Source organism: Geospiza fortis, unplaced genomic scaffold (genome assembly GCF_000277835.1).
Source record: "Geospiza fortis unplaced genomic scaffold, GeoFor_1.0 scaffold75, whole genome shotgun sequence".
NCBI lineage: Eukaryota > Metazoa > Chordata > Aves > Passeriformes > Thraupidae > Geospiza > Geospiza fortis.
This window is the reverse complement of record NW_005054360.1, coordinates 2,493,103-2,516,792: the sequence shown is the minus strand read 5'-3', so window position 1 is coordinate 2,516,792 and position 23,690 is coordinate 2,493,103. Positions and strand designations below refer to the sequence as shown.

The window sequence follows — 23,690 nt, the reverse complement described above, 5'->3', positions numbered from 1 at the left end:
TAATACCAATTTCCCGCAGAATTTTGCAAATCCATCCCTACAGGGATTTCACCTTTCTTTGTTTCCCCTGCACAGCACAGAAAGTCTGACTGCAGTGATACAAAATCAGATCTGACTCATTTTTATTTTCAGCCTCTGGCAACTGAAGGGGATAATCTCATTTTTGACTAGAAGGAGATGAGCAAATAGGGTAAGGGCTGGTGATGTGAATCCCCAGAGGACCTCCAGCAGTGCCTTCCCACTGTGTCCATTTTGTGATGAGATGCTCAAAATGAGGGGTGGAGGATGCAGTGGGGTGGCCCCTGCTCTAGGGGCACCCATGCCTTGGAAGGAGAAAGGGTCCAAACCCAGGCATGCCAGGGCCCCAAAACATCTGTAGCAAGGGGCACTGTCATAACCAGTGTGTGCCTGGAGATGCCCCTTGCAACACCTGCTGTCACCCCAAATGTTGTCTGAGGACCATGAAATCCCCATGGCAGAGCCTGTGGCTGCCTTGAACCACTTTTCTTTCAGCTGCAGCATAGAGGTGTTGTGAGGAAGATTACAGCCATGGTAACCAGGAGTCACACTTTCAGCAGTTTTCTGCATTTTTTTTTTTGTCTTTGTCCCCTCTTCCAAAGCAAGATATCTCCCTGCACAGCTTCCTGACAGTGTGGGCACAGCCCTGCCTGTGCCTGCAGTCCTAGAACCAGCCCACGGCACATGGGAGGAGTCTACCTTTTTCTTCCACCCTGGAAAGGAGCTCTGAGCTCAGTGTGGGGGTGCTCAGATTCCAGACTGGGCAGGACGTGCCCAGGGAAAGGGGATGTGTGAGGTTCACAGGGAAGGTGGCCATACAGAGCAGAAATGCTCTCCTCAAGCAGTTCAGCATGTTTAGAGCTACTGTATAGAAATAATCCTCACATAATCCACTTTGTTCCACCTCTATGGACATTTTTAGAGGGCCTTAGCTGTATGGTCAGGGATGCAGGCATGGTGAGCCTGGAACAGTCCATTTTCCTGTCCCCAGAGTCTGGAATCCCAGCAGCAGTGGGGCGCAGCCCACTCACTGACAGGGACAAGTACCAAGTTGGATTATTTAGCTCCATTTCCCACCAAGAGGAGGCTTGTGGCGTTGTGCTGTCAGTCCATCTGCACCAGGCAGCGTGTGGCTCTGCTAGAGCAGAGGTGTCCCAAGGCCATGAAGTCCCCGTGGGTTTGGGACACGCGAGGAGCTGGCTCTGAGCAGCACCAGCTGCCCCTGGCCAGGCGAGCGCTGGCTGCTGCCAGGGCAGGGGGGCTCAAGGCAGCAGCTGAGGAGCACCAAAGGCCAGATCCTGCAGGAAACCACTCTGACAGGCTCCCAGGAGCCACTCCATCACTGTTTGTCCCTCTTCATCCCCTGTTTATTAACTCAGGCTCAGCTGACCTGACATTCAGGTAAGCCAAATCTGATTTTCCGGCTGAGGGAGCCCTCAGATCTTCACTGTTTCCAAACAGATTTCATCAAGGAAAGCAGCATGCCCAGCTGCCAGCTGGAGGAAACTCAGACCTTTGCAAAGCTCTGGCTGAGAAACAGGGAGGAGAAGGAGCACAGGAGCAGCCCTGGATAGAGCACATGGCTGAGGGTCTGACCTGGGATGTCCCATCAGGTCCCGTGGGTGGCCCAGGGTGCAGCTTCTCCCTGGATGGCGGACATGGGGGGATGCTCACCCCTCTCCAAAATGCAGAGTGCACCGGTGATGGTGGTGTTGGGGTCCTGGGGCCACTCTGGTGAACTGGTTTGGTAAGGAAGGGAAGGCAGGAGAGGCCCAGCCTTTGGGGGTACAAGAGAGATGGACAAACAAGGTGAGGAGACCCCTAAAATATAAAGAATACCCTTTGATATTTTTTTAATTGTTATGCACCTGGTACTAAAGATGGACAAATGACATTCAAATTTCTTAAGGTATTTTGTTTAACAAAAACTGTAGACCCAAATAACAGCTGTCTTTTTAAAATATACTGCAAAATAGTTCTTCAAAAGCAACCCTTTTGTGCAACAAGTGACTTAAAGAAAAACAGTGACAAAATTCTAGTTCTGGGAAGAAAATTTTTCAGTCACAAAAGTCTGAGTAGCCCTGTTCTCCGCTGCCAGTGCTTTCAGACCTGCTCAAAGAATGTGCATGTGCATATGGAGCTGTGATTTGCCATTGTTTGGGATATCTTTGTTGTTGGCCTTGAAGCTGCAGGAGAGCTGCCTTGTTTCCACAGTAGAAGTGAGTACAGAGTAGGCTGCCATTGTCCAAGAAGTGTGAGTACTTCTGTGGAGACACACAAACCCACAGCACAGAAATTTAAAGCTATGGAGCAATTCTGCAGGGCTATTAATATAATCTGATATTAATCCCTCATCATCCATTTTTATTCATGGTCTTTTTACTTGTTAGACCTCTCTAGCAATCTTTAGTTTAAAAAATTCCTTTCCCTCCTGAGATCTCATATGAATGGGTAAAAATGTCATTTGCACAATAGTCAAGGTCTCCTTCAAGGAAAGGGTAGGATCTGGATAAATTAGCTACAACTTGGCAAGAGTGGGAATATCTATCAAAAGCTTGTATTCTTAATTCCAGAGTCCAGGTGATCACAGCTTTTTGTAGAAGCCAGGAGAGCAGCAGCCAAGTGAAAATGCCCCAGCTCGCTCTTCTTGGCTTCACTTTGCAAAAGGGGTTGGTGGCACCAGATCTTGGCATCTTTGTGAAGGATTTATATTTTTCAGTCTCAGGGTTTAGCTGTTATTAGAATTGGCGCATTTTTCATTCAGTTGTAGCACAGTTGCAATGTCCCGTGCCACGCCATGACATTTACAAACATCAACAACAGTCCAAGTCCTTTGTTGACTCGGAACACTCCTGGCTATTTCCGAGTGCCATGGGAGAAGCAGGGCTCACAGCCTTCCTCCACAGCCCATCCTTGAGGAGGATGGCATTTCTGAATTGGGTTTTCTGCTGGGTGTGCTCTGACGGACAGCCGGAGCCCACCCAGCCTATGACAGCTTCGTAATAGGGGAAGCTTATCTGCCAGCAGTGCCAATAAAAATAAATCACCTACTTGCCTTATGCTCTGAGGAGATGAAAACAGAGTCATCAATGGTCTTGTGTACTTCTATACTAACTCAACGCCCACAGCATTCCTTTTTTAAAATCAAATTGCAGGATTTGAGAAGGCTACTATGTACTGGAGTACAGAGCTGAGGTTCAGTGGGTATGAATTATGAGGTTACAATACATTCATTGTTTGTTTAAATACTGTTTTTTCAAATTAGGTTTGCATGTATGAGTGCAATGTTCTCATTGACCAGAGCAATGCACAATAGACCACCCACAATTTGGGAGGGTGCCACGAGTTTTCCCTCTGTGGGCAGACATCACTTAGTTTTTCATCCCCATTCTGTCTATATATCTTCAGCCTGGCCTTACTTGTTCCTTCTAGATGAGCTGAAAGCATATGTGGATCACAGAATTTTCTGTGGTGACCTCATATACAGCAAAAAGGTGTTTTTAACTTGAAAGTCCTCAAAGCCTGTAGAGATGAGACCTGTACCACTGATCCAAAATTCAGCTTTAGCATTTCCCACTCATTCAGTGTGGGAGTAAATCAAAATTTATTCCTCTGAAGTCAGAGATTTACATAACTTTAAGGCAGGGATGAGTGAGCATACCTCATCTGTCAAGGAGGAGCCACATAGCAAGTTAATTTTTATCATATACTGGGGTCTCAGCTGCTTTGCTGTAGTTTTGTCATCATCCCTATTACCAGTCCTCCTACATTCATAAAAAGTAAGTAAGTGAGCAAGCAGCCAAATATGATGCACTGTGTGGAGGAATCGCTTCCTCTCATGTTGCATTGAGATAAAATTACATAACTCAAAGCCACCAAGGGCACAGCCCCTGGTTGTATTTCCATCTGGAACACATGTCCTTGCCCCTTCCCCCAGTAGTTGCAGGGGAGATGCTTGGACAGGTTGTTATTTATGTCGGCACAAACTGGTGGTACCAGGCACGTCTCTGTGGCGGTGCAGGAGAGCATTAGCTCCAGCACCATTGTGGAGCATATGTATGTGATAACAGACATCTGGCAGTGCGTAGCTACTGGAGCTCTGTAAATCCCTTGGCTTGTAGTTTTGTGCAAAAAACCTACCTCCAGCACAGTATATGACTGTATAGGCTTGAGTACCAAATTAAAGATTGTGTTGGTCCTCACAAGCATGGAGCTGTGTGGCGCTGCTTTTGGATCCCCAGCTTGGCCCTTGTGTCCAATTCCCCCAAGGACACTGTTGCCTGAAGAGAGAGACAGGGAACCCTCAGGTGTCTCAGGACTTGCTTGTAATTCTCTAGGGTTTGCTTTGCTGCTTCACATGCCAGGATTTTAGCTGGGCCCAGCAGCTCAGCATCTGCCCTTGGGCTGTGTGTCCCAGCTGAGACCCTGCACATGATGTGTGCTGCCTGCACGAGCCTTGCCCAGGAGAGCCCACAAACACAGCCCAGACTGCCCACACCACAGCCCCATCACACACCACTGTCCTGGATGTGCCCACCATGTTTTGGGCCTGAACAGGTGGGAATGCCACATTTCCCACTTCTGGGACATGTGAAATGAGTTCTCAGGTCCCTGCTCCAGGTGCAGGCTGAGCATTGCATCCAACTGCTGTTTAGGACATGCAGCCTAAGCCCCTGTGTTATTAACTCAAGGTTAACATATTCTTATTCCAAATCATGAGATTACAAACACCATTAATATTCACCACCAGTGAGAAGCCTGGGAGAGGGAAACCTGCTGTGGAACATACAGCACATTCAAATCTGTGATGGGTCACTGCCAGCACAAGATCCCTTGGGATGGGTGGCGGACGAAATTCAACTCTCTCTTGCACTGCCCTACAGCTAAACTGACTTCAGTTTGCATCCCCATGGCTTTATGTGGTAAATTGGAGGGATATTTGATCTCCAGTACCAAGAATAGGAATGAAGTGTCTGATTCCAGTGCATGATATTCTGCAAATATCTATTTGAGTAGCCAGGTCTGAGTAAAAGAAAAGAAATCAAACAGAGGGATATGGAAAAATCTTTTTATGCCTATAAAAGGATCACTTCAAAACCACAGGATTTTGTATAGGAACCTTTTTCCTTAAATAGTAGAAACAGTCACTGGGTGCATTCCATCAGTGTAAAAAATGGGGGTTAGAAAAGAGCTGCTGTGTACAATAGCAGTTTCCTCTCCTTCCATCTCTTCCTTTCCTCCCCCCACCACTCATGTACCTTGTCTTATCCCCTGAAACTGTGCTTGTAAAGACCATGAAAACAGTATACATTATATATGTATTTTTACACATAGATATCCTCAAACCCATGTCCATATACATATATGTGTATGCTGTGTAGTTAAAGAGGAACTGCATGGTAGGATTTTTTTTTTGCATTCTTCATGAAACACCTTTCCCACAAAGATGAACAAAACTTGGCAGTGAATCTTGCTGGGTATCTAAAGCACCAGCTCAGGCTCCTCCTGCAGGTTCACACCTGCAGCCTCCTCCTGCCACCAGCAACCAGAGCCAGGACCATGGAGCCCAGAGCTCTTTGGCCATGGGCCAAATTCTGCCAGTAAACCCCGCTGACATCACGGGGATTAGAGGGGTGGCTAATCAGCACAGTGGGATTTGTGTCAATATTTTACTCAGGATGCAATGCTGGGCCCCCAGTGCTCTGGGGGGTGGTCAGGGGCTGGGAAGGCCCTTGGTGTGCTCAGGGGTGAGCAGCTGTGGGGTGGCACTGGGCTTTGGGGTATCCTCTGTGTGCTGGGAAGGAGCAGCAATGTGGGAATGGCTCTCCCAGGGCACAAAACTCCAGCACCACTTGGAACAAGGGTCCTTCCCCTGCCCTTTCCATGTCAGGGGTCCCAGGTTAGCAGAGGACAGGAGGGGAGAGAAAATTTCTGTGACTCTGGGGTTCATTGGCCCCTTTGTCTCACAGTGGGTTGGGGAAAGGAGTCAAAACATTCCCATCTCCAAACTGGAGACAGGCTCAGTAGAGACTGAAACCTTTTTGGAGGGATTTGTGAAAAAACAGGGTGGTGTCTTTAGTACTCTATAAGAAGGGTCTTGTGTTCACATTAATGTGATGAAAATTTCATGCAAAGAGTCCCCAGGGACTCAGGCTGGCTCCAGTCCATCGTTCCATCCCATGCCTAGGTGAATCCTTACAGATGTCTGTATAACGTGTTCTGAAAAACCTTTAATAACAGAATCTCCACAGTCTCCTGAGACTGAGTATTTCAGTGTTTTACTACACTTACTATTAAAAACATTCCTAAAATCTGTATTAAGTCTTTCTTAACTCCCTCCCAGCCAGACCCAGTACACACCCTGACTGAAATTTTAGCATGTGGCTGATATCTACAGCAGGGACAAAGACCAGTTTATTAATTTTCTTGTTGATCAGCCCTTTATGTGCTTGAAAACATTTTTTTCTCTCTTTAGATTTCTGTTCTTCAATCAAGCCCAGTTTCTTTTGCCTACCTTCCTGCACATACCCATATACACCTTTTTTGAGGAATACCATCTCCTTCCATAAGAAAAATCTTTAGGTGAAGTCTCACACTAGCAAGGGGAGCTGAACTGAGGGAAGAGAGATGTCTTACAGGCTATGTTTGTGTGGTTTTGGTGATGTTTGGGGTTTTGTTTGCAGCAGTATGACATTATAGGCGGGCATTTGGGGCAGCCCATGACCCATCACAACCTGTGGGCCCTTGGGGCTGAGCAGCAGCCCCCACAGCCAGTGCCAGCCTGTCTCAGGGACACTGGGGAAAGCTCATCCCCCCCAAACTGCATCTTTGGGGTTTTCAATCCCTATCTCCAATTGTCATTCCACAACCTACAATCAGCACAACACCTGCCATAGCTGCAACAAGCACGGTACTGATTTTCACATTGCCTAAGCTGTCACTGAAATGTTGGTTAGTTCTGTTGTTAGTTCTGGGATGAAGGGAGACCCTCACAGTCCCATTCTAGGCACTCCCTTAGTCAGCAGGGAAGTCTTGATGCCTTTCACATACAACTTTTTAGTGGCTTCACCCTCCCCACAACAGTTTCACACAAAATTCTTATTTCTGCTCATTTCTGCTGCTTGCTTGTGAAAGGGCTGGCACTGTCATGGTTGCTAGAAACCAGGAGGGAGTGTTCTGTGGTGAGAGTGCACACCCTTACTCCCGCTCCATGTACTGATCTAGAAAACACGTCCTGAACATTTTTTAATGTGACCTGGCAGCAGACCAGGGTAAATGGCATGTTCTATTCCCAGTGCTTTGGCCCAAAGTGTGTTTCGGAGGCTTAAAAGAATAGTCAGTCAATTAAATGTGATAAACGAGGCCATTTGTCACCAGCATTTTCACTTTTCTTTAAAGTATAAAACGAGATAATGAGCAGGGCTCGAAGAAATCCTTTGTGGAGTTGCAAGCCAAGGTCACATGATACACAGAATGGATTTTCTGCCTCTCCCATCATGAGAATGTGATCTGACAATACTCCCCCTCCTGATACAGAAATCACAGACAATGTTAAGAGAGAGGGGAAAAAAATCACTAACGGTTGAAAAAACAGTGACATGGTGCAGTGAAGATTGGAAAAGAAATACACTTATTTAAGGGCAAATTTACCCACTGCAAGCTTCCTGTTGTAGGTGCTGGTCAATAGGAACACTACCACAGAGCCAGCTGCACAGTACCTTATCTCACAGCAAAGCCTTTGGCAGAGATTACCAACACATCACCTCCTCAGCAGAGAGCAGGGCACGTCCCCAGGGCTGGCAGAGTTTGGTGGAGCAGATGGATCACCCATAGCCCCAGCAGAGGAGAAGAGACAGAGCTGAGATGGGCTCTGGGAACTGGGGGGTCCTGCAGAGCGTGAGCGAGTCCCTCCGTGGGGCTCCAGGGGTGGGAGGGTATTCCTCCTGTAGTGCCCACAGGTACATCCAGCACACTGGGACACCCCACTCAGTGACAGCCACGTAAGCAATGCCACACAGCTGTGTGTGACACACACCACAACAGTGGTGGCTCTTTAGCAGTGTCTGCATTAGTGCAGGTTTGTATTTGTGGCTGGAGGCTAGAGCTGGATATGAATCCAGAGCTGGAGTGTCTCCAGCTTTCTTTTGAAAAATAGCACCTTTTCTTCTGGCAAGTTACCAGAATGTGTTTCCTTCTGCATGCTGGTTTTTTCTATCATGTGTGTTTAGGAATTAGGAAGCATTTACTCCAAGGTGTGAAACCTCTCTGCACCTGTGGGACATGAACATATTGACTGTATTGACAGCTTTTCATGCTGCCCTGTATGCCACCAGGTCAGCGTCACCTCTGCACCCTTTTCCCATCTCCCCTCCACATGCACCCACTTGTGTAAGAAATTGCTCTTTTTTTATTTTTTTCTTTTTCTTAACCTGTTTTCTCAATCAATCATCAGTTTATACTGAATATATTGAGGCAGGAGTGCCAGTAAGTATAGTTGTGCACAAACAGAAATGGATATTTGAGGAGTTGAGAACCACTGACAGTTGGTCTCTACAAGCTATGTTTTATTTATGTCTGCACTGTGCTGTGTTGGCAGCATTTGATTCAGCCCTGGGATGAAACCCCTGAGTTTTTGCAAACATGGACAGCCTCACACATGCCTCTGCCATTAAATAAGTGATACACACAGTGCAAGGAAACATATATTTTAAGAAAACTACCCAGATGCACCAGCAATGGGAGGTGTTGAAGTATCTCAAAAGACTAAGAATTAAAACCTTGTTAGAGAAAAATGCAGGCCAGGAGGTGCCAGTCAGGCACCAAACAAGTAAATGCCAAACACACAGCTGAGTCACTGATTCAGCACCAGGTCAGACTCAAGTCCGTGGGTTTTCATCTGGTAATGGACAGTGTGCCTGGCCTTTGGCAGGGGCTGTGCAGACCACTGCCCTCCTCAGCACCCCAGTGACCCACAGCAGCAGCCCAGAGCCAGCTTCGCCCAGCTGAACCTTTCCTCCCAGAGAGTGGCTGCCACAGCTGGGCTCAGTGATCTTTGGGGGTCCCTTCCAACTCAGGATATTCTATGATTCTATGATTCACATCAGTGAGGTCTGTGCCTGAGGGGAATTTTCAGATGAGGTTTCAAGAGACATGACTGGATCCTGTGCTGTATTAAACTGCTGGTGAGAGCAGTTTGTCTGTCCCTACCCCCACCAGAAGCAGGCTCAGCCCCAGCTCATGAGTTGCCCTGGCTGTAGCTTGCTGAAAGGGTGGGATAATCCTGCTGAAGCCCTTGGTGGGCTGCCCGTTTCCTCTCCTTCCAACTCGCTTGCTTCCAAAACAAATTCCTGTTGCAAAAATTCTGGTCCTTTCAACTCCACATTCCTGCATATAACACAATCCCTTTGGAAAGGAGGTGAACTGGTAAAACTCAGTGAACTTGAAAGGAAAAATATCCCAAATAATTGTTGGAAATGATTGGAAACAAGTATCTCACAGAACAACATGTTTCCGAGTGTTTCCAATAGCAGCAGACAGCCGTGGTCTGTTTGCAAAAGCACAGAGACTTACCATGGGCAGGCAGTGGAACTGTGGGAGTCAGAGCCAGCACCATTCCCCTTCTGACAGCCAGAGCTCCTGGGAGGGCTGCCTGCAAGAAGAGGTGGTTGTGTGAAGGTGCTGCCACCATCCATTCCACCAACAGCGAGAGAAATCCCCCCTGCAATCTCCAGCTATGGCCCCAGGAACGAACCCTCAACCCCTTCTGCAGCAGAGACTTTTTGGCATCCATTTGATTTGTTTGGGTTTAAAGAGGAGGAACTGGAGAAGGAGGGGGAGGGTCTGACTCCCACAAGTTCAAATTTACTGCTTCAGGAAGATAGTTTCTTTGCAAACTCTTTCCACGTTCTTCTTCCTGTTATCTCTACAGAAGGTTGAGCATCTTTAAAACTGCATAAGCTTCCCTCAGGGAGGCTTGTTTTCAGATCCCTTCTCAGCCCAGTTTGGAGCAGGAACATCAAAGGCAAGGCAAATATGGTCTCCTGTTAGCTTGGATCCATTTGGAGCTGTTCTGGTCAGTTCCAGCTTGCCACGATGTTCACAGTCTTTCGAAATATTTACTTATCTGACCGACAAGAGAGTTATTTAATAAGTTATGATGTCTGCAGCTTTGTGTAAACAATTTACAGTGCTGTGATTGATGCTTGATGCTGTTTGGAGAGAGGCAAGATGGACTGTATATATTGGGCTTCAGTTTGGAGAGTTCAGGCTCAGGACTGGGCAGTATTCTACCTAATAAATAACAGTAGTTCAACACTGGGACTCTTGCTGCTGCAGTCCTCACAAAGCCACACAAACAGGGCTGAATTAAACCAGAGCAGACGTTGGCCATGCAAACATCTGAGACCTTTGCAGGGGTGCCTGGTACAGTAGTGACAATTCCTGGTTCTGCTTTTGCCCCCTGCCCAGGTTGTCCCCAGCCCTGCAGCACTCACTGGGCAGAAGGAAACAGCTGGGTTTGTGGGTAGGACAGCCAGAACAGATGTGGAGCATCACACTTCAAGCTGCTTCTCCAGATCTAGGAGGGTGAAAGTTGGGAAGTGAGTATCACCATGTCCAGGAGGCAGCTCCAGTCCTTGCAAGAGCACAGTGAAATAAGTGGGCTTGCTTCTTTTGGCACAGCTTCAGGTCATGCTGCAGGGTTGGTTTCCTCAGTCTTACATTTTACAGGGTCTTACATCAGTTCCCAGGGGCGAGATGAGATTGCTGCTGCAGTCCTTGGGGTCACGTTTCCAAAGTCCCTTTTCTGGGTGAGTACCTTCCATTACAGGTGTGTATGATCTTGAGAAAATTGGTGAAAGGGGCATTCCAAACTCCAGTGGAGCGACACAGGAGTGTGATTGCTGTGAGTTAGGTGTGTGTGCAGCTCAGCTGGTCAGACACAGCCATGGGCAGGCAAGAGCCCTCATGAGACACCACAGAACAAGAGAGAGGGCATGGATTAACATCAAACTGAGAGGAAGTCAGAGGCTTTAATTCAGCTCAAACTAGAAACAAGTTGTTTCAGTTCTGAACTCTCAAAGTGTTTCGTTTCTCTGGAGTTAAGCAACCTGGACATGTCTGAAACAACAGTTTCAGGACAATGCAGTTCCCTAAAATTTTCTGTAATTTCACTTTCTGATCTTATTGTGGACAAAGGCATGATTCTCAGATCCTCTGAAGTGGAACTGCCAGGCCCAGTGGCTATGCAAGAGCTGAAGGGCAAAAGTTTGGAAGGAGAGGAAAAAAACCCTTTCTAGCTACCAAGCAGCTGTTCATATTGACTGATCCAGGCAAAAAACCTTAAAAACCCCTTTATTCTGGAAATCCTATTTCAGACATATTCACTGGCAAAGGTCGACTCCAGGTGCTGTGAGGAAATAATGGCAGGAAACGAAAAGGAGGAAATTAACCCTAAAACTGACACAAGATGTCTGGGTGGTTGAGAGCTGGATAAAGGCTCTATGTAGCCATGGAGAGAAAAATGTGCTTCCTCTGAACAGAGACAAGTAAGGAAGTATTGATTTGAAGTTGTTGAACTGTAGTACTTCATCCATGCTGCTGACCATGGCCTTGCCTAATGGAGAGAAAAGTACAAGGAGGTCTTTCCCATTCAGACTGGAAAAAGGAAAGTATGTCTGAGGCACACGTTCCACATATTGCATTCACCATGGGAGGAAAGTAATGCTCAATACCCTCCTGATGTTCAAAACTGTTTCTGCAATCATCTTCAGCGAAGAAAAGGCTGATTGATCTCCCAGCTTCACCTCTAGTGCTAGTGCTAAAAAGGCTGTATCTTTTTATTTAGTCTGTTGAAATCTGCACTCAGAACAAGAAGGATCTCAAGCAAAATGCAGCCTGCCTCTTCCTCCCAAGGGACCATCCAAAGACACATTGCACTTAGCAAAATAAGTGAAGGTTTTGGGGGGAACTAAGCGGCAGCAGGCTGATGGCACCACTCTGTCTCCTTGGAGATATGTCTTGATGTAATTAATGATAAAGAACTGGAGCAAGAATAAAAATGATTCAGAGAAGCTTTGGTATTTTTCCCCCAGTTCAGCTCTATGATTAAACCCACACAGAGCCTCAAATGAGGAGATGAGCTTCAATTATAGCTAAGGAGCAGCATAATGAATTATCTTCTTTGCACTTACTTTAGCTGGTGAGTAACTCAATTTCCATCCAAATCCATGTTGACTATAACTGATTTAGCCAATAACTGATTCATCAAGATGCTGGAAGAATGTGGAATTAAAAATGCAGAAGAAGGGCTGTAGCTCTTCTCCACTTCAACATTGCTAATCTAGTGCAAAATTTTAAGAGATAACTTTAATGCTACCTACACTTCTGTGTAAGTACACCTTTAACAAAAGTTAAATTCAAGAAAATGGCCTGCTAAATGAAGAGTTTGAATCCTCTCTTTTATATATAACAAAAAAAATTATTTGGGATAGTGAGTCCTCAGATTTGCAGACTCCAGCCAAATAGTAGAGAGTATGTTGTGTGGTTTATGTATTTTTAGGGTCTTTTGCTCAGAAAATTCCCAGAACTGCAGGTTATGAAGTTATAATTTAAATACTATCAGCAGCCTCAGCTTCCTCATGCTGCCCAGCAGTTGTGAGCTGCATAGGGTTGGCATTGCTGTGTTTCCAGCCTCAGCCATGGTCTGTGGGTACCAGTAGGAAGAGATAGAGCAGTTTCCCTGCATCCAGGAAAAGATCCTGTTCCTGGAAGTTACAGGATTTTTGGGTTCCTGAGGCAAAACCAATATGACTTCTGAAACTCTGCTCTGCAACTCTGGGAGCAGCTGGAAGAATTTGAGGGCTGGGTCCGTGAGTCCTGTGGAGCAGGAGCTGGCTTTCAGAGCTGCAGGATCTTCATCTCTGGTAGAAGGAGGCACTGGCCCACAGCACTGTGCTCAGGCAGAAATCCAGTTTAATTAAATTTTTAAAATAGTGTTTGGGGTTAATTTTTTACAGCAATTTACAAAGAACTCAAGGGATGTTATTGTTTAAATAAATATTTAAGCAAGATCCCTCTCAATTTAAACACAGTGAACTGCGTGTGAAAAGCAGCAGCATTTGATTACACATATGCAAGAGGCCAAAATAATCCATTATGACCAAAGGTGTTGGAGGTGGATCAAACATCATTTTGTTTGATTCTGTTTCTCTGAGGGAAGTTATTGATAAGGGGATTTCTGCCTTGTGCCAATGGGGTGCAAACCCTGGCAGTGCTATCCAGTCAATGTGAATTTGTGTCTGGGTAGGGGTTTCCCAAACTCACCAGTGCAAAAGGCTGAAATGCTCATCTTCCTCACCCTGTGCTAGCCTCCTTCTTTTGAAAAAGGTAAGGCCTTTTTGCCTTATCAGAAATTAGTATTTCTTTCCTGATGACTGTGTATTCACTCCCTTTCTGCATCTGAGTTGCAAGGCAATACAGCACATAATAAGTCACTTTTCCAAAGTGTCCCTGAAATTGGAGGATTCTGTAAAGGTCACGTAGCCCAAGTGACACATTTCATGGATGCATTTGAAGAGTTGATCAATAGATCAACAGATCCCCTCTATTGAGTAGGACTTGATTTATACAGGAGAACACTGTTTGGGTCACCAAGATGGTCACTACAAGAGTACTCAGAAAGGGCTGTGCCTTGATAGGAGACAAAATCTGTATATCCATTGGTAAGCAGATTTTTGGATGTTTCACCCTAACACACATCACTGCACAGCAGAATAAAATTAAGACAGATTTATATTTGAAATGCAATTACAGGAAAATAGCAACCTTTTCTCAGGTCTTGGGTCATTTTGATTCTCTCAAGCCACAGGATCTGAAGACCTCAATCTTACTCTACAATTACTTTCAGAAACCCAAGATTCTGGCATGGATCAGGACAGAGGGCTTGGCTCACAGAATCTGTGGAAACATCGGGGTATGCAAAGTAGGTAAAAACTGATAATTTGGGGGAAAAATAGCATTAATTTCTCAGACAAAACAATTCATGATTCATAACTAATTGGAAACAAATGAGTAATAGTATTACACAAAAGACCCATTTTGTTCATTGAGGAACCACAGCATTAATTGCATGTACTTTAGTTTCCAGCAGAGGCAAAGTCCCAAGGCACAGTGGTGTGATTGTTGAACCAGTTATGTTGTACATACTGGTTTAATTCAGACCAAAACTGTAGGAAGAGCATGGGATTCTCTGAGTGGAGTCTGAGCCTCAAGTAGGTCAAACAATTCATCAAGCAGTGAAGGTTTTGGGTTAGCACCCGCGAGGTGACCTGACTCTTGCCCTGGGCTGGGTGCAGTGTGAGGAGCTGGCTGGACCAGCTGGGGTGCCAGATGACAAGGCAGCAGCTCTTTTAGATCTGTGCAAGAAATCTTATGCACAGACTTGGCTGCCTCATTCATGGTGCTGCTCCCTAGTTGTAATCATCTCATCAAAGCTGTAAGAGCAACATCCTCCTGGATTTATTTACTTTGTGACAGCTCCCACAAGGACATTCCCAATAAATGCCTCTGGTCCTTCAACTGTCAACTCCACTCCATACTTATTCAGCATCAAACTTTAGGGATGTCCATTTTCTACCTTGACCCTTGGAGCAGAAACCCATAAGTATCCACCACTCCTTTTCCTTTTGTGTTTCAGTTCTCCTGCAAATCCCTGCTTAAAACTCCTGGTTGTGACATCCTTGACTAAGGCAAGGCTGTCCGTGCGCAGCAAGCACTGTCTGCAGCCCTGGCCAACAATGTCTCACAGCTTCCTAGGGCTCCCTCCCCCCTCCACAGCTGGCTGTAGGCAGCTCTGATCTCCTCACACTGTTCTCACAGCTCCTGTCCTTCTGTTCTTTGTTTCTGCACAGTCTCACAGAGCTGGGTCCTGATGTGAGCATGGGGCTCACAGGAGCTGATGAAGATGACAAAACTTCACAGCCTGTCTCTGTGGAAGGAGGGGCTGTCCAGGTTGCTCCATAGTCTACAGTCATAAAAGAAGTGAGGAAAACCACCTTTCCCTGCCACTGCAGCAGGAGTGCAAACAAGCAGGCTGCAGCTCCTACCTTTCGATGTGGAAATCACATCACAGTGAGCACTGAGATTTTGCCATCTGTCTCCAATGTTGCATATGCATTGCATACAAAAATAGGCTGTAAGAATACTGCTATGACTGAAAATCCATGAGGCAAGAAAAGCCAGAATTAGGCCTCCTTTGTGCTATGTGTTATGGTACAACTGTTAATTATATGAACACACAATATTTTGCCAGAGGTCTCAGCTTTATCCCATGGTACTGGATGGACTTTTTTTCACTGGAGATATTCTATAGAATTTTGGTTTTTTCCCTTAGAGTTCAGTGCAGTCCTAGGCTTTATTTTCTTCCCAACTTCTCCTCTATAAAAATGACTGAATTTCCCAAAACTTGGAACTACAAGGACAGATTTCCCTGTAGTACCTGGGTTCTTCACAAGTGTCCCTGAGCTCTAGTACTTCTGTCAAGGGTGGTGGATCTTTAGCCATTTTAATAAATTGGAAACAGAGAAAGGCATGTAAGCAACAGCTTGACTGCGCCAGGTAATATTTTATCAGGATCTTGGTCACCCATCCCAGCTGTCCCCAGAGGGTGACCAACAGACATGGGGCTGTGCAGGAGTGTTCATCATCAGGCACACTGGACATTCTGGAGGCAGAGCTCCCACAAACTCCCATCCCAGCAGTGGACACCAGGAGTAGGGCCCTATGGCACATGCAGGCCGTGGGGCACGCCCAGCCACTGGCTGCAGACTGGGGAGAGCCTCAGCAAGAGCTGGCACAGAAGACCCTGCAGGGAGATTGGGACTGAAGCCAATGCTGGGGTAGCACTCATATTCTCAAAAAGGGACCAAGGATGGGGCAGCTGAGGTTTCACATCAAACTCTGGTGTGCCTGGACTCTCCCTATGGCTCACACCTTGACACACACCTTTCTGACCTGCTCCCAAGCCCCCTGACTCCTCATTTGTGCCATGTACTCCTCAAACCATTCCCGTGCAACCCTCCAGCTTTAGCATCCAAGTACCAGGTCTTTGCTTAGCCCAGCATTGCCTGGGTCCCTGTCTGCCACCAGGCTGTGACAGGAAAGAATCAGTGTTGTTCCCTGCCTGCCTTGCCAGTGACCATCGACTCTGCCCTGAGCAGCATTACACAAAGAGCCCATCTTCATTCTGCTCCTCGAGCTGGGATGACTCTTGGATTGCAGAGAGAGGACCTGGGTCCCTGTTGTGTTGTGGGGAAGAACAAGGATCTGCAGAAACTTGGTAGCACTGACTGTTTGCACAGGAGCACTGGGGTCAGCCCTGGGAGCTGCTGGGATGCTGGGCTGAGCTCACTCATGTGGGAAGGAATCTCAGTAGATTTTGACTGCTCAGCCTTAGCACATCCCTAAGAAGTTGCTATTTTCTCCCTTCAAAGGCTATCACTAAGCCAAATTGGAGGAGATTTACAAAGTTTAAAAAAAATCACATTCCTAACAGAAAGCTGCCAAATTTCAGATCTCAACTCCAGAGCACAGAGGGCTAAGAACTATCCAAAAAAAGGATCATCAGATTCCCCCCTCCTGTTTCTTCCTTTCTTTTTTTTTTTTTCCAGTTGGACAACAATTCCTTTTTCCCTATTCTCATTCTTGGAATGGACAAAGCTGGCTGGACAGTTTTGGCTGAAATTTTCCAGAAAAGAACTTATCCCAAGGCAGACAATCAAGTTGGAAGAGCTCAGCCTAAACTTTTCAAGTCTGACAAAGTTACAAGCAGCAGCGAAGGCGGTCCTGCAGCAGGACAGAGATGAGTAACCTTTATCAGCAATCCCACCTCTGACGCACTCAGCATTATAATAGCTGATGATGCTGCTCCATTCAGGTGCATCTGATCACGATTCAGATATGTCACCAGGAAAAAAGCTTTAAGTCAGTCATCCCACTGAGCCTTCCCACACCCTTCCTACTCGAGCAGATCTTTCCATCTAACAACTGATCACAGAGGAAAACACAGCTCCCTCGCCTCCAGTATTTGTGAGCTGTGTGTGTGAGCTTCTGCTGCTTGGATAGAGGCAGCTGATGCTAAAATGGGATTGCTCTCTGAACTAATGTATTCAAAATTAATAAAAGAAATAAAACAACACACTCCTCTGGCATGTTCCCATGCATATTTTCCATAAAAGTTAATTTTTCCACAAGAACAACTTGTGAGTTTGTGGGGGTTTTGCACTGAATCTTGATACAGAGCTTAGAATTCTTGGCACCGCTTAGGACGTTAAAATGACATCAGCTCCACTTTCTATATTGGAATTTTATAGTTCCTGCCTGACTGCATTTCTTTGTTTTGCACGTGTTCTCTTTCTGAGCTGCCTCTCTGCCGCGGTGTGCTCAGAGAATCAGGAAAAGAGGTGTGTTTGTATTCCTTGTAGCCCTGCTCGTCCCTCCCTGAGCTGGGCACCCAAGTGAAAAGCTGCATTTCTCCCCCAGGACCAAGCAGCACTGTTGGCTCAAGGGCCAAGGGCACCTTTTCCAGTTAAGAGGCTTCCCCACAGCGTGGCAGCTCCGTGCTGACAGGACCTGGTGTGTCCCCCTCTTTCCTCTGGCTGATCAGGAGTGGAGAGCACGCTGCCATGGGGAGTGACACGGCTGTGGGACAGTGGGGACCGGGGTGGCCAGTGACTGCACACAGGACAATGGGAAACCAGTCCATCTTGCTCAGGGAAGGGAAAAAGGAGTGGAAAGCAGAGGAAGGGGAAAGGGAGCATCTCTGTGAGCAAAACAAGGCTTTCTCCAGTACTGGAAAGGCAGCACCTGGAGCAGCATTTGTCTGTGCTACCCCGATGGAAGGAGAAAGTGCCCCAAAGTACAATCATACTGTCCCGTGCCTTGGGGCAGGGAGGGGCAGCATTATTTTAAATTAAGCAAAAATGTGAGTAACGGTGTTTCCATATTCCCCCCAGCAGTGCCACCCTCTGTGTTTGAACATCGTGGTGCAGGAGGGCTGGTGAGGTACTCGGGATCCCCGGTGAAAAGCAGCACAGGGCTGGGAGAGTTACAGACCCTGGCACTGGGAGTGCAGTTCCACGGGCATTAGCACAGACATCACGCTTGTTTCCTGGATTTCAAATAAAATAAGGATTCAAGGAAAGATGATGCTTTTCTACATCCCCTGTGACTTGGGAAGCAGTGAGAGGAAAGAAAAGCAGTTAATTATCTGGCACGCCGCATCCAAACATTCCTGAAAGCACGGTTCTGCCGTTCCTGTAAGAGTCACGCTGGAGCAGCGTTAACATATCCTCAGTAAACAGACTCAGTGCCATCCTCCAGCACAGCCTCAGTCTCCCAAACGGGATTACAGCAGCTGGACAAACCCAGGAGGGACTGTACCTGGCAGTTAGCAAAATGCCAGCTCTGCTGGAGCCTGGCTGGATGACAGTAGTTCCCAGGTTTGCTATTTCCTACAGGCTCAGCTTCTCTGGTGTGTGATGGAGAATCACTGCTCCTTGCTTCTCTGTGCAAGGTTTATCATTCCATCCTTTCACTGCCGTGTGGAAATAGCCAGGACACCAGACTAACATTTCAAGATTGTGAAGCCATTTGTCAAACACTTCTTGCTCTATAACAGCAACATTTTTACAATTGCTTCTGCAACAGCCTTTTTGCAATCATGTTTATAAGCTCCTTTACAAGCGCATGCAACCATAGACAGAATGCAGAAAATCTTTACCTTGCTTGCCCAGAGGAGAGAGCCTGGCTTCCTCTCATGGATCAAAAGTAGGATGAAAAACAAACCCGAGAAAGACCCGTGAACAGACTCATCTGCTGAGAGTTGTTTAAATCCCGAGCCTGCTCCTGCTCGCAGCTCTAAGTTTGTGCTCTGAATAGAGGCTGTGTTATTTTAACCACAGGATTTCTAGTCATGGGGGAGGAGAGATGGATTAGGTACGTTTGCAATCTAATGCTTCACATTTACCTCAACTGAAATGAACTACTTTTAGCCTGATGTAAATAAGCACAGCTAAGATATAGATTTCAAGAGCCCACTAACCAATTATGCTTAAACTAACATGCTAAATAACTGTGGAAAATTCCAGAGGAATAAGATAACATACTTTTGTGTTCTTTCCTAAATAAAAGGCATGTGTGGAATTTCATGCTAGATACTATGACAAGTGAGGGGCAGCAGATGAACTCCACAAACTAACCTATGCAAGGTGTTGTACCTCATAAAACAATATTCCTAGCACCTGTTAGCATGGATTTCAGCACGCATCCCAGAAATTTGCATTTTCATGGCTTGTAAAAAGTACAGACAGGAGGGATTTGATTCTAATATTTCAAGTAAAGCTCTCTAAGTTAATAAGGCTTGATTTTACTAGGTCACAGGGTCTGTAGTTCTGCGGGAGCACAAACATTAACCCACTGAACTAGTGCCACCTCCAACAGGGATATAAGCTGGATATAACCCTCCTGCAGCTCATGGATTGCTACAGAGAGTGTTAAATGCAAGCAAAATATTGTGCCTAGGACAATTATTTGTGGTTTTGTTGTTTAACCCAGCTCAAACTCTGCCTTCCTTTCCTGGTTTATGGTACTTCAGTGCCACAGCTGATGTGATCGCAAAGCTTGACTATGGCCCAGGCTTCCATGGCCACTGCCCAGACTCACATGGCCACCTCAGAGCTGATGGAAAAGAGATTTCCTCACTTTCTGAGATGTATAATTTGTAAATAAAACACATTCTTAAACTTTGGGATGAACTGAGAAAAATAATTTGAATGCAAAGCTAGCGGACAAATTCCAATTTGTCTTTGACAGCAGAGGCTTCAGGAACACAAGTTTAATTCCATTTTGGATAAAACCTGGCTCTATAAATAACCTTATCTTACACTTACATAACGCTCTTCATCCCGGGTGCTTTGCAGATGTAATCATCCTTTCTGAAAATCGCGGGCAGACCTCCCAGCCTGGCCCGCAGGATCGGGAGCATGGGGAACATGGGGGCCCTGCTGTGCAGGGGGAAGGCAGCAGAGCATCCAGCAGCAGCCTGGTGGCTGCTGTCCCTCAGCAGCCCAGCTCGTGGGTGCTGCTTGGGGACCCAGCTCGTTGGGTCACCCAGAAACAGCTGAGAGTGTTTCTGCACAGCTCTGGTGTCTGTAACAGCCAGCAGAGGCTCAGAGCCTGGCGCCCAGCTCAGCCTGCAGGCTCCCCAGGGGACTGAGGCATCTCCAGAGATGCCAGCCTGCTTCTCAGAGCTTAGACTGAGCTCTCTGAGCTCCCCTGAGGCATGGCTCACCCTGGCTCCCCTGAGCCTGGGGTTTTGCGGGCAAATTGGTAACCTGCTGTGCTTTAGCCCCAGCCAACAACTGAGTATTGAGATCTCACTCCCTGCCCCCAGCCTCCCCAGTGGGATGGGGAGAAGAATCAGAAAAGGGCAAAATCTGTGAGTTAAGGCCAGTCTAATAACTGAAATAATTTTTTCTTTTAAAAAATAGTATTAATAGGGGAAATGCCCAATACAATTGTTCCCCACCTGCTGGTGATTGACCCCTGCCAGCAAGCTCTCTGCAGTTTATATTCTGAGCATGACATCCTGTGGTCTGGAACATCCCTTGGGCCAGTTTGGGTCAGCTGTCCCAGCCATGGCTCCCCAGCTTCTCGTGCATGAGAAACTGAAAACTCCTTGACTTAGTGCAAGCACTGCTCAGCAACCACTAACATCAGTGCGCTATCAACATTATTCTCATACTAAATCCAAAACATGGCACTGTACCCTCCATTAGGAAGAAAACTAATTCTATCCCAGCTGAAACCAGAGAAGATCCCAAGCATCTGTGCCACAGGCAGAGATGTGCACCTGAGCTTGACACAAAATGTCCCCAAAGCTCCCATCAGCTTACCTCTGGGTCATGAACCAACTCCTCCTTCCACCACCCGAGCAGCTCACTCCACCCAAGGTGGCTTTCCTTGCTGTAATTGCCATAACATCAATCCCACTGATGTTTTCCAGCTACAGCCTCTACCTCACCCTTGCATGGCACGCCACAAGGAAAGCAGGCATGAGAAATGCTCCCAGGGCAGGGGCAGGGAGGAAGCTCCAGCAGGAAGAGCCCAGGTCTCTCAGTTTGCAGATACTGAGGGACCAGACCACTGCACCACAATGCTGCAGTCTGCCACAGAGGACTTCTCTTGTGATCCCTGCTGCACCTGGATGGGGGATTCTGTGTGTACAAAGAAAGTTTCTGTGCTGCAGATGGGTATATTTTTCATTTTCATTTAGCTGTTTCAATAGGAAACAGCAGGAGGAAGAGAGGCCAGCAGACTTTGCTCTGCAGGTTGACCTGAAAAGAGTCCATTTTTCCAGAGAAACTAAAAACACAAAACTGGGAGGAGGGAAAGCAAAAATAATTTTGAATTAAGTGAAAGCTTTTGATCCCAATGCATGGTTTGGTATTTCTAGCTTATCTCTTAGGTCAGCCTGTGCTCAATTTACACAGAAACAGCACTTTAAAAACAAACATAGAGGAAATTTAGAATTTTATTTCTGAGATGTCAAGGCAAGACATTTCAGCATTCCACATAACTCCTGTTTCTTTGGGGTGTGGACAGAAGTACTAACAGAGGGATGGGTTTAGTGTTTCCTTTGTTCTCCTAGAGAAGCCAACAAGCTGAACACAAATTCACCTCCAGTTCCTTCAAGTTCACATTATTTTGCAAAAAAACCCCAATATTTCAATCTGAAACCTTTGCCAGAGTTAGACTCTGACACAGCACCCAGCATTTGGAAGTCAAACACCTGCTTATTGGTGATGTTTTTTCATTTTGCCCCTGTGCCTTGAGGCAGCTCAGACCTGCTCCCTGCCTGATGTACCCTGCAGGTACAGACCACGAACACTCTGCCTCCAAAACAAAGGCAGCTCTGCAGTTTCCTCTCTCTCTTCATTATGGTTCCAAGCTGGAATGGCTGTTTCTCAAGCATAAACAGCAACAAGTCACTCCTGGCCTGTGAGAGGAGCATTCCCTTTCAGCAGCCTCATGCAAGGCTGGATATTTCTGTATTCACTGGCTGAGGTCTGGAAGCTGCAGTGCTCACCTGCCTCCCATTAAAGCCTGCAGAATAAAACACATCCCTATTTAGGGATTCAGTTTTGCACTCCAGTCAGCATTTGTATGAATTGGGCAACAAACAAAAGGAAATGTGAAGCACAGTAAACTGCACAATAAACTGTACAATAAAGTACAATTTTGCAGCATCAAGAACTCCTACACTGGCCACTCCTTCTGAGATAAAGGGATGAAGACTTTGTAATGGACATTGTTGATGGGCAATTACATGTTAAAGGAACTGAGTCGTTGCTCATTTATTTTGCATGTTTTCTTCCTTTTTTATATAGTGAAAACTGGAAGTAAAAAGTTTCTATTTCTTTTGAATTGGGAACATCTTCTAGAAGTGACATTGCCAATCCACACTGTTAAAAGATATTCCATTAGGATTCACACAAAATTTTGTGTTTGATCTAGAAAACATAAGCTTTTGGGGAAAGGAGCCCATTGGGAATGGTAACAGACCACAATTTGCACACTTCTGCTCTACAGTTTTGACATCTGGTACTTCTGTTGTAAAAGAAAGCAAATGTTTTCTTTAGTCAAAGTGCTCCATGGACTGAGGCCCTGAACCAGCACCTCACCATATCAAGCACAATAAGACACAAAACTGTGATAGTTGTCAAACCTAAAAACAAAACAAAGAAAACCCCAGGGGAAATAAGTGAATTTAGGTTCATGCATCTGAATTATTTTCTTTCTAGGTTGCAGTGCTTCCTTCTGTTCTGTTCTATTTCTAAAATTGCACCAATCATGATCATCAGTGAACATAAAACACCAAATGACATGACAAGCTAAAATCACACAAATTTACAGTTAGTTGCAGGTTAATCCAGGCAATTCCACCAAAGAGCTTCCCCTTAAATGAGGCGTGGGCACCTTTGTTACAAGCCCAAGGAGAAAAGAGTGGGTTCCAGGCCCCATTGACTGGCACTGGAGGGCTCTGGCAGCCATTGGCCCTAGGTGGGCATTGCTTCCCCTTTCCAAACCCAGCAGCTCTTCCCCCCTACCATGAGGAAGCTTCTCCCAACCCATCAAGAAGGATCTCCCAGTTAATAGCATTTGGACTCTGAACACCCTCATTCGGGGTTCTGTGGGATACAGCCCATTGCCCAGAGCCACAGGCACCCATGGGGAGGTGGCAGGTCCAGGGGAGGTTCAGGTGTGCTGAGGAAGGGCAGGGACACGCTGGTGTGGGCTGAGCCCCACAGCCAGGCCCTGCAGGCTTTGCCATGGCTCTGGCATGATGAGCAGCTTCAAATCCATCTCCTTCTGGAATGAATACTTGTGGGGGAAGGTTTGAGTTTCACATCTTAGCCCTTCTTCAACAATCAGCTTCATTTCACAGGGCAGAAACCTCTGAAGCTGTGTTGAGTGGTAGTTCTGGCAAACCCTAAAGTCTATCATAAACTAAAGTCTATCATAAACCAAAGTGTATCATAAACCACCTGTAATGGGGCAGGCTCTGCTCCCCTGCAGTGCTGGGTCACAGGGAACTGCAGGACTCTGCAAAGGAG

General features: G+C 46.4%; 1 protein-coding gene across 2 annotated transcripts in view; it reads right to left on the bottom strand.

Moving 5' to 3' along the window:
- The window catches only part of JCAD (junctional cadherin 5 associated), a 58,860-nt gene extending 39,871 nt beyond the window's left edge, over window positions 1–18,989 (bottom strand). For both annotated transcript variants that reach the window (XM_031059322.1, XM_014308171.2), the window contains exon 1: window positions 18,797–18,989. The gene's annotated coding sequence lies outside the window, so the exon portion shown is untranslated. The remainder of the gene's footprint in view (window positions 1–18,796) is intronic.
- Window positions 18,990–23,690: the final 4,701 nt, after the last annotated feature.